This window comes from Nannospalax galili, unplaced genomic scaffold (assembly GCF_000622305.1).
Source record: "Nannospalax galili isolate Female #2095 unplaced genomic scaffold, S.galili_v1.0 scaffold1224, whole genome shotgun sequence".
NCBI classification, from domain to species: Eukaryota; Metazoa; Chordata; class Mammalia; order Rodentia; family Spalacidae; genus Nannospalax; species Nannospalax galili.
In genome coordinates, this window is record NW_008351701.1 from 189,623 (window position 1) to 200,637 (window position 11,015).

The window sequence follows — 11,015 nt, forward strand, 5'->3', positions numbered from 1 at the left end:
TGAGCTCACACCAAGGCAGGTCTGGGGATACAAACTTGACTTCATAGGCCTTAACATATATGACAGAATGCATGAAATCCGACAGGCGGGGGCTATGGGGGGTTCAGACAGAGGAGGGAGTCTAAATATGATTATGATGTATGTAATGCACAAAAAATATCAATAGAAAATAGCAAAAAAGGAGGGGAAGGGCTAGAGAGATGGATCAGTAGTTAAGAACACTTGCTATTCTTCCAGAGGACCTGGGTTCAATTTTCATATGGCGGCTAACAGCTGTAACTCCAGTTCCAGGAGTCCCTCCTCTTGTGGTCTCTGCAGGCATTGCATACATGTGGTACACTTACATGCATGCAGGCAAAACACTCATACACATTAAAAAAAAAAAAAAGAATAGAAACAGAGTCCCAAGATAACCCCCCCAGGAGAATGCAATGAGAAGGCATTGTTTTTTTTTTTCATTGTCTTTTAACCAGAAATCAGTCCCTCCTAAGACCCTGAATGTGTAACAGATGAAGCTCATGTAATTTTGCTATAGCACCCTGCAAAAACTAAGACTAAGCCAGAAACAGGAAACCCACAAACCCTCAGGGGTTGCCCACAGGTATGACAACAGATGAGGACAGTGCATATGACACTGTCTTTTGGAAAGAGAATATTTTTATTTGTTTGATTTTGTGCAAAGAAACTTTTTCTGCAGGGGTCAATCATGCCTGTAATCCTAGCACTTGGGAGGCTGAGGCAAGAGGATTCTATTTCAAGACAGGCTAGGTTACCCAGTGAGATGCTTTATTTTTTATTTTTTGATATTTTTGAGATAGGGTCTTCCTGTAGCCACAGCTGGCTGCTTGGAACTCACTATGTAGACCAGGCTGGCCTCAAACTCATAGAGATCCACCTGCCTCTGCCTCTTGAGTGCTGGGATTAAAGGCATGTGCCACCATGATCAGAATGAGATGGTTTCTTAAAAAAAAAAAGAAAAAAGGTGAGCTGGTATGGTGGTACACCTTTAATTCTAGCACTCAGGAGGCAGAGGCAGGCAGATCATTGTGAGATTGAGGCCAGCCTGGTCTACATGGCAAGTTCCAGGCCAGCTGTAGCTACAGGGAAACCCTGTCTCAGAAAATAAATAAACATTTTTAAAAAGTGAGAGCTATGGCTCAGGGGTAGAGTGTTTGCCTAGCATGCGCTGAAGTCCTAGGTTTGATCCCAAACAAAACAAAAACAAATGAAAAATTGGATAACCATGCAGATGGGAGTAAGATTTCTCATTGTATATCTTTGTAAAAATAATTTGATTTTTTAACTTTGTAAAAAAATAGTCTAGGTAAAAAATAAGACTTTAAACTGAAAGTGGTAACATACATCTCTGGTACTATAATCCCAGCACTAGGGAGGTACAGGCCGGATTACAAAGCCTGGGTTATAGTGAGGCCCCGTCTCAAAGCCTAACCCCTACCCTAAAAAAATTTCAGAAACATTAAAAGGGCTCTGGGGATGTGGCTCAGTGATAGAGCCCTTATCTAGCTGTAGATAGTCCTGGCTCCAGTCACCAGCACTCCAAAAATAAATAAATAAAATAAATTTAAATGGACCATAGTGGCACACATTTGTGCCATTTTTAGACAGCTTCTCCTGGGGCTGGTCTGATGAAGAGCACTGGCTGCTCTTCTAGAGGACCTAGGTTCAGTTCCCAGCACCCTGCCTGACAATACTCACATGGCTTACAACCTTTCATAATTCCAGTTCAGAGGCTCTGATGCCCTCTTCTGGCCTCCAGGGGCACTGCATGCATGAGTGAACTTACATGCAGGCAACATTTATGCACATAAAATAAAAATAAATTAGTGAGTTAATCAATTAAAAGGCTCTCCCAGCTATAGCCATTTATCTTTTTCCTGTACAAATAGGTAGTGACACTCCCCCTGGGGCAAGGCAGCAGGTCTGGCCAGATGTGGGTGACGACTTTGACTATGGAACACCAATGCCTTCACTCCCTTTCTTTCCCAGGGTAAGAAAGAAGCCCTGTACCCCAGTCTGTGGTATGTGCACAGCAGCACCACAACTCAGAAACTGGTAGAGCTACTTCTATCTACGTAAGAGCTGTATTCCATCTAGACCCTTGGGAAGGGGCAAAGTCTAGTCAAGGCAGTGGCAGGAGACTTGGGAGCTAAGAGGCAGGAGGCTGGCCAAAGGGAGACTCTGAGTCAGGTGGGGATAAGATAGGAACAATTACAACCCCCCACACCAACCCAGCTGGTACAAAGTGTATCAACCTTTTGGAATTTAGCCCTTAAGAATCCCAGGGTCCCTCACTACTCTTGTCTTTAAAAAAAGTTACAAATCTTCTTCCCTGCAGATCAGAATCAAATTCAGGCTGAGAGAGAGGAGAACTGCAGAACGGAACACGGACTGCTTAGGCCCTGTAGGCGACAGCCTGGGTTCTTCCTTCCTTTTAAAAAAGTTATAATTTTTTTTACAACAGTGTTGGAGATGGAACCCAGGGCTTTTCAAGCTCTCTACTACTGAGTTACACCCCCTAGTCCTGTAACTTTTCTTTTTTAAATAAAAAGCATAGTGAGTACTGCCAAACTTCCAGAGTTCAAGGAGCAGCATAAGGTTCAGGGTGCTGTGCCTAATTGGGTTCTTCTCAGCACCTACTGGGTTTTTGGAAATCAGTAATAACAATAATGATAATTCACCTTAATAACAGCCTGGCCTCCTCAGACTTCTTTCATCTGTGTAACTCCCAGAGCTGAGAAAATGATAATTATGAAACAGGTGCCACGCCCCAATGATGATGTGTTATTAATCCGTGACCACTGACTGGGAAACTGAGGCCCAAGACCCTGGTCTTGCCTCCAGTGGAGCTAAGCTTTCTACATGCTGAGAGCTGCTGGGCGGTGGGGAACTGAGGTGCCTGTTCCACTCCCTAAGTGTTTGGGGAAGATATCGAAGGCAGGGCCGTTCACTCCAGAGGTGGGGCTGGAAAGAAGATGTAGGAAGACTCCAGGTATGTGTCCCAAGTTCTCTCCCCAGGCTGCAGCAGGGCCCTGGCTGGGAATTAGAGTCTTTGTCCTAGAGCCCCTGCACTACTCTCCTAGAGTACACCAAACGGCTGCCTGAACATCTCTGCCATCTCTACTGTTGCTCTCAGGCACACAGGGTAATTGAGGGCTCGGCCTTCCAGAGAGTTCCTCCTCATGGGCATCGTACATGAAGAGCCAATGAGGTGTCAGGGGGTGGGGCACCTGAGCTGGGTATGGGGATCTATGGAAGAACATGCCAAGAAGTGGGAAGGCTAGAGACTGTAGCTCAGTACCTAGCATATGTAAGGTCCCAAGTTCAATCCCTAGCACAGGAAAACAAAAGTCACTGAAAAAAGACTTCTTGGGACTCAAGCTTATCAGTGTAGCTCCCATCTACCCTTGGCAATGGTCAATAATGAGATCCTTCACACAGCAAGGTCTGTCTGGTCACTGCTGTGGAAAGCTGCAGATGCCCAGCTTGTCTACATTATTCAAGAGGGCAGGCAAAAACTCACAGAGGATCAAAGATCTTTTTTTTCCCAATGTAGCCAAGGAGAGAAGAAGCTAAAACTCACAGTAGAGTGGAAATTAATGAGCGCATTGTGTCTTGCATCACAGGCTATGGTGGACCTACTACTGTGCAGATGCTGGGAACAAACAAAACCTCTGCTCCCAGAAAACCAGAAGCTCTAAGCCAGGAAGCAATCAATGGCCTGGTCTCCTGGCCCTTCAGCAGCATCTAGGCATAGGGGTTTTATTCTAAGGAATTTGAAGTTTTTCTTCAGCAGGTTAAAAAGCTTATGGGGTCCCCGGTTAACACTCTAAGGGCCCTGCTCTCTGCAATCTAGATTAAAAAACAATCAGCTCCCTCATGAATAAGAAACTAAGGCAAAAACATCATGTAAAACTAGTGACCAGAGTCAGGGACTCTGATACCACCACATGAATCACTTCCCCCTGACTGTCAGTTTTCCCATGTTTAACTTAAGGGCGGGCCTTGGACTAGATTACCTCCAGGATTCCTTCCAGTCTGTGGAAGCTCTACATTGTTTTGATGTGGTGGCAGATCTCGGATTGATTTACATAAATTTGCATGTTCAATCAGAAACCCCAAACTCCAAGTATAGAAAATTAAATCAGTCCATTAGTGCAGCCAGACTGGCTGGAGGAGACTGCCAGGTTCAGGCATGGGTTGTCGAAACAGACAGGGTAGCAACCAGGATTTGGGGGAGGGTCTGGGGGCAGGAGGAGTGAGAAAGGGTCCCTGTTCTGAGAGATGCTGCTCTGGTGAAGCTGGGCCGCAATGCTAGGACCCTCACTTAGGCTGTCCTTTCTCCTCTTGCTTCTAACAACGCTTCTGGCTGGCCAGCCTCAGAGCCATACCTCAAGATAGAAAGAACTGCAACATCTGCCTAGCAACAGCTGCATCCTTCAATCTGACAGGGACTCCACTGGTTTTCTGGGAAACTGACCTCCCTGGGAGCTTCCATTATCCATTTCTACTGCTTCACAGCAGTGAGGAAGGTTTCTTGGGGTTTAATCTAGATGCCTCCAGCTGTAGTGTCACTCAAATAGGCTGAGGACAGAGGGCTCCCCAGGCCTAGAAGAGTTAGCAGAGGGAAAAAGCAATGCAGGAGAATGTGCCTCACATCCCAGACCTCTTCAACTACCACCTCTCCTTCAACATTCCTTCACCTGGGAGACCAAAGATGAAAACAAACCAGAATGTGAAGTCTTCTGGCTCTTGGGCTGGAGAGCAAGTCCTAACCTGGAACACTGAAGTCCTGAGAAAGCCCTACCCCGGGGAGGTATGGGGGCTGGGAAAGGTTGGGTAGAGGCAGTTTCTTCTTACTTAGCCTGTTGCTTGGGAGCTGGGGCGAGTACAGAGGTGCGGTGTGTAAGGCCGGGGGTAGGATGGGCAACAGCAGTGGGGCCCTCCTTGCCTTCTTCCCACAAGAAGGTGGATGATGTGTTGGGCTCCCTGGCTCAGATCCTAAAACAAGTCCCAACAGCTGAGATGCAAGCTGTCTCCTGGGAATCTGCTTACCCTGCTGGCCCTTGGCTACCTCCTCCTCTCTCAACCCCTCCCCAAAGATCCAACTCAAAGACTGGCCCAGCCAGGATGTCTCACCTTGATGGGTGGGCCAAACCCAAGCCAGCAGGAGTTCATATCCCAAGGCCCCAGGGCGAGGAGAACCATGACTATTCTTAGGCAGAAGAAAGTTCTACTTCTCTCTATCCAAAGTTCTAATCCTTACAAAGTGTGACCAAACTTTTTAGCTTTCTAAATAGAGTCACCCTGCCAGAGGACCTTTCTCTGCAGCCCAGGACATCCCTGTCTAGGCTCTCACTCGCTCCCAAAGGCCTGAGCTGGCGAAGGGTGCTAGAGGACCAAAGTCACCTTAGGCCCAGATCACACACTTTGAGAAAAGAAACAAACAAAAAAACCCCAGCTATGTGGGAATACCTCTTCAGACAAAAATATAGGCGGTTTCTCTGGGAACCCCACTAATCTCACTCTGTTGGGGAGAGGGGGAAACTTTAGAGTAGGACTTTCAGACAGATGAGGGGTTCTCAGAAAGCCAGCTAGCATGTCTGTAAGCTAAGAGGGTCTGCGACAAGGCAGTTGAGCTAAGGTCATTTTCTCCCAGAGGCCTGAGCACACAACAGTTGGACACTGAGTCCTTCTCTGTAGTCCCCAAGACCAGTCCTGTCCTAGGACCTCTGCCTCCAACCACTTCCTCTGGCTGACAATTGTGCCTAAGCAGCAAGACCCATGGGAGAAGGGGAGGTTGGTAGGAAGGGAAATACGAGATTGTATCTATAGCCAGGGAAGCCCTCAGCCGCAGAAGGCAGGTCTTTAAAAAACAGCTGCTGGGCAGGCTAGGTGGGTTTGGCTGATTCGGGCCTTCTGTGTCCTTGGGACAGGGCCGGGGCTGGGGATACAGAGGGGCCTTGCGCTCAGGATGAAAGGAGGGAGTCGAGATCCCCAAAACCGCTTTCCTGGGCCGGCTAAACCAAGGGAATGCCGGGCACAAGACACATACTCTGCATTCTTTTAGCATCCCAATCAAGACCCAGAGGGCCTTTTCTGCCCGGCTGCCTAGTTCCTACTCCCCCTTCTCCCTCCTTCAGCCCCAATTCTGCCCGCAGCTCGTCGGGTTCCCTCCTTCCCACAGCCCCTCACCGGGCAGTTCCCGAGACCCGAGTCTCTCCGCCTCTCTCCGCCTCCCCCACGCCCTACCGCCCCGGGCCACAGGGACTGGAGGGAGTGCGAAGAGGAGCCCCAGGCTCCGGTCTGGCGCTTGCGCTTTGAGGACAGCGCCTACCCCAACCCAGCACCGCTAGGCGGTACCCGGACCGTGGGATACGGGTGGGGTGGGATGCCCAGCTAGGGCAAGGTCAGTGCTTTCAAAGGAGGAGGGAGACCGGCCACCGGAACATCCCCCACTCCCGAAAGTTTCCCTTCCGGGGCCATCGAGTGTGCGCGAGGATGGCGCAGGGGGCGGGAGGGGGTAGGGCGGGGGTGGACAAAGTCACAGCTGGACCCTCCTGGCACAGTGCGGCGGCGAGGGACCCATGGGCGGCGAGGTGTGCGCCGGAAGCCTCGCCGCCCCCTACAAGCCCAGGCTACCACAAGCACGCTCCCGGCCCCCGCCCGGGGCGTACGGCCCCCCGCCGCACAGCCCTCCCAGTCCCCAGCCAGGACTCACCCAAACCAGGTGCTGAGCTGGGCAGGCCTGGTCCACCGGGTCCATGGCCGCGGCTCGGGAGCCGGGGGCGGAAAAAGGGGGGTACCGGAGCCGCCTCTCGATGTCAAGGCTTTAAAGGGGCCGTTGAGCCCCGCCCCTCGCTCAGACCCCGCCTCCCTCCTCCCGCACAGCCAATCCGAGCTCAGCCTGGGCTCGCGCCCCTCCCAGCTCGGTCCAGATGTTCCCAGGAAGAGAGCGAAGTCTGCCCCGCAGGCGCGCGCCGCTTCCGCCGGAGTGGGAAGGACCTCCCCTCCCCCTTATGGAGACACGCTCTTCCTCAGGCCCCGGGTGGCCTGGTGAACCTTCCCTGGGCTGGAGTCAGGGACGCCGGGTTGGGCCGAGTGGGGTGCAATGGTGGCTTTGAGAACAGAAAACTAAGTAGCTACGCGCGGGCCCACGGGCATGCGCGTCTGCTTCCGTGGGGCTGGGCGTGCACGTGTATGTGTGGTTGTGAGCGTGTTTGTGATTTGCCTTCCTGCATACGTGTTGGGTGTAAATCCTTGGGAAGAGACATGACCGTCTCCTTGGCCTTAAACGCACCCGCCTCTTCCTTCTCCAAGACCTTCGCAGGTCTTCTCAGTAATCTGGAAACTGGAAGCTAGGAACAGGCACCATTTGTAGAAAAGCAGCGATGGTAGTGCAGAAAAAGGGCATTTCCTCGGCTTTAGCCACTTCCTTCTCCCCCATGGAAGAGGGAAGCACAATTCCAACCTCTGTTGTAAAGAGAAAGCTAATCAGCTCATGCAGGCCTTTGCAACCTAAAAGCGCAGTACAAGTCCGGTTGATCTAATTGTTGTTACTGTTTTGTTGAAACAATGTCTCATTATGTAACCCTGGCTAGCCTAGAATTCATTACGTAGACTTAGGTTGACCTTGAACTTAAGGCAGTCCTCCTGCCTCCTCTTAGGTCCTTAACTATCTATTTGCCCTTGTGTGACTACCTTATAATACAATTTGCATTACACTACCTGGCCTGGATGTGTGGGTTCTGAATTGGGTTCCACGGAGAAATACAAAGGTATCCCTGGACATAATGTCTATCTTATTAAAACTGCTTCTGTTGTAGGTATACAGGGTGAGACTTAAAACATAATTAGTTCAGTAAAGAAACATGAAGACTGAGGGAACATAGGGTATTCAAATTGGCCAGGATTAATTAAGAGTTCCTCCACTCTGTAGGAGGCACCTTATTTAAAATGAGATTCGAAAGACAGCTTGTGTAGGATCCAGGCAGGCATAAGGACAAGAGAGTGGTAGACAAGAGCAAACTACCTGCATTCTGGGATGGTGAGCAAATCACCTTGGTAGGAAGTTCTGAATGGAGATTGGAATGAGGACGTGTATTTGACAAAGTAGGTGATAAAGGAATCATTTTGCTTTTTTTTTTTTTTCTTGGAAAATAGGGTCTCACTGTGTAGCTCATGCTGGCTTCAATCTGTTTATCCTGTCTCAGCTTCCTGAGTGCTGGGATTATAGGTGTGCTACCATGCCCAGGGCCTTACACATGCTAAGCAAGCATTCTACCACCGAGCCAATTCATAGCCCCCATTCCCTTTTCATTTTATCTCTTGTTGCTAATTGTGGCATCTTTGGAACACTACAGTGACTGATTCTTAGTGCAGCCAGCCAATATTTATTGAATAGGGATTAATGGGCTAGTCCTGAGAGTATAACGAAAATCAGACATGGTTCTTTCCTCCAGGGGCTTAACAGGTCAATATGGCTGTTTCATTCCTATGCCTTGGGATGGAAAATCTTAAGTCTGCTGGGCATTTCTTAACTATTTTTGAGGGTTTGCAACTAACTGAATTTTTGGAAGCAAACAGAACATCTGGATGACTTTTTCCTTTTCGTTCACATTTATTCTTATTTAATAAACATAGGCAGAACACTTGCACATGTCAGAGCAAGTCCTTGTCCTCCTTTAAAATTTTTTTTTTTTAATTTTTACGTGTAATAGCGTTTTGCCCGCATGTAAATGCACCTGTGTCATGCAGTGCCCATGGATGTCAGAAGAGGGTGTTGGATCCCCTGGAAGTGGAGTTATGGACAGTTGTTACCTTTCATGTGGGTACTGGGAATTGAACCCCAGTCCTCTGCAAGAACAGCAAGTACTCTTAACCACTGAACCATCTCCCCAGCCCCTGCCCTCCTTAAAGGCTCTTGCACACTTGATAGTTTAAGCATTCAGCTTTTGGCAGAGTCTTTAAGCTTCACAGATCTTCATCCTCAGAGACAAATATAAAAGTATAGCAACTATTGTTCCATGATTACTTTCTTTGGTGATGCTTACTATATTCTGATTCTGTTATTATTCACTTAAATTATTAAAACTTAGAAGTTCCAAGCTGGGCATGGTGGTACACACCATTAATCCCAGCACTCAGGGGGTAGAAGCAGGTGGATCTCTGAGTTCTAGGCCAACCTGGTCTAGTGAGACCATGCCTCCAAGAAAAAAAAAAAAAAGTCCCAAAGTTCGTTCTCCATCCTTATTTATACCCCACTAATCATGAAGTGTCCTTTCCTTTCCTTGTTATAAAACAAGCTGGACTTCTTGGGTATTTGGAGCTGTAAGCTACTGGTAACAAACCAGTGTGATGGTGTGGCATCACTATGTAGATAGTGCTGGTGACTCTCTGGTAGGTGATCTCAGAGAACCACCCCCTCACTACTATCAGTACTTTGAATGGCATTCTCTTCGTTGATTCGGTGTGTTCAGTCATTCAGCATTTCCTCAGAGGTTGACAGCATTTTGTTACTGTGTCATACTGCTTGATGATCCAAGTTTAGAACTCCTGACATCAGAATGTGCTCAAGTTGGTAACTGGCCTCTCAACACATTTTAACCTGGCTATTCTTCACACTGGATTGACTCCAGAACACATTCGAGATGTTACTACTGCTTAATAAGAGGAAGAAAGGAGCTGGCTGAGGTTTAGTTCATTTGCTCAAAGGAAGTCACTGCAATATATGCTTTGAAATCTCTCACCTACAAGATATGATGGATCTGCCTGTATTTTTTAACTTTTTTCTTCTCTTTTCATAATTTAAAACAATTTTGTTTGCCTGTAATCCTAGCTACTCAGGAGGCTGAGGCTGGAGTACCACAAATTCAAGTCCTACTTGGGCTGTAGAGTGAGTTCAAGGGCCAACCTGGGCAACTTGAGACCCCGTCTCAAAATAAAAAGTAAAAAGAGGCTGGGGACATAGCTCAGTAGTAGAGAGCTTGCTTGGTGTGAGTGAGGCCCTGGGTTCAGTCCTCAGAATTTTTATTGAGCCTTTATTCTATGCCAGGCACCGTGCACATAGTGTTAGGTTAAGTGGTAAGCATGGCTTCGGGAAAATGAGCAGTGTATAATCATACTCTGTCCTAAAAGCAATGCAGAGCTTTTGCATGTTTAAAGGTCTCCCTGCAGCCCCGGCTGGCCTGGAACTCACTATGTACACCAGGCTGGCCTTGCTCTCACAGATCCACCTGCCTCTGCCTTCCGAGTGCTAGGATTAAAGGTGTGCACCACCACACCTGGCCCTTTGCATGATTTTAAGTGCTGATGGGGGTGGGGCAGCTGGAGTGTGGCATAATCAGATCTGCATTTTGGAAACATGAATGTGGTTACAGTCTGGAGAACAGAGACAAAAAGACTGACAAAAAGACAAAATATTTATTTTTAAAAAATTTTTTAATTTTTATTTTATGTGTATGAGTGTATTGCCTGCATGTATGCGAGTGCACCCATGTCGTGCAATGCCTCGGAGGTCAGAAGAGGGCTTTGGATTCCCCTGGAACTGCAGTTAAGGACGGTTCGTAACCTGCCATGTGGGTGCTGGGAATTGAACCCGGGTCCTCTGCAAGAGCATCCAGTGCTCTTCACCCCTGAGCCATCTCTCCAGCCCTGACAGAACACATTTATAATAATTGGGGAGAAAAATGAGAAATGATGTGGTCTATACTAGGAAAGCGATGGAAGTGATTTCAAGAAATCCATAGCAGCAGCGACACCAGACTTGTAGTTGTGAGTGGAGGAGGGAAGTACAGGGGTAGGCCAAGACCTTTAGACTAGATACTATGCAGGTGGTAGGACCACTCACTGCAATAAAAGAAGTTGGAGGAACATGAGGTTTAGATGACATGCTGATTTCCAAAGAGGCTGACATTGAAATGCTGAAGAAATCCACCTAAGTGCCTATCCAAGAGATGAGTTTCCTTCCCAACTGCTGCTACGCCTCAGGATCGGCT

At 48.2% G+C, this 11,015-nt stretch overlaps 1 protein-coding gene across 3 annotated transcripts in view; it reads right to left on the reverse strand.

Moving 5' to 3' along the window:
* Nckap5l (NCK associated protein 5 like) overlaps positions 1 to 6,869 on the reverse strand; it is a 35,731-nt gene extending 28,862 nt beyond the window's left edge. For all 3 annotated transcript variants that reach the window (XM_008848754.3, XM_029553885.1, XM_008848753.3), the window contains exon 1: positions 6,740 to 6,869. The gene's annotated coding sequence lies outside the window, so the exon portion shown is untranslated. The remainder of the gene's footprint in view (positions 1 to 6,739) is intronic.
* Between the last annotated feature and the right edge of the window lie 4,146 nt (positions 6,870 to 11,015).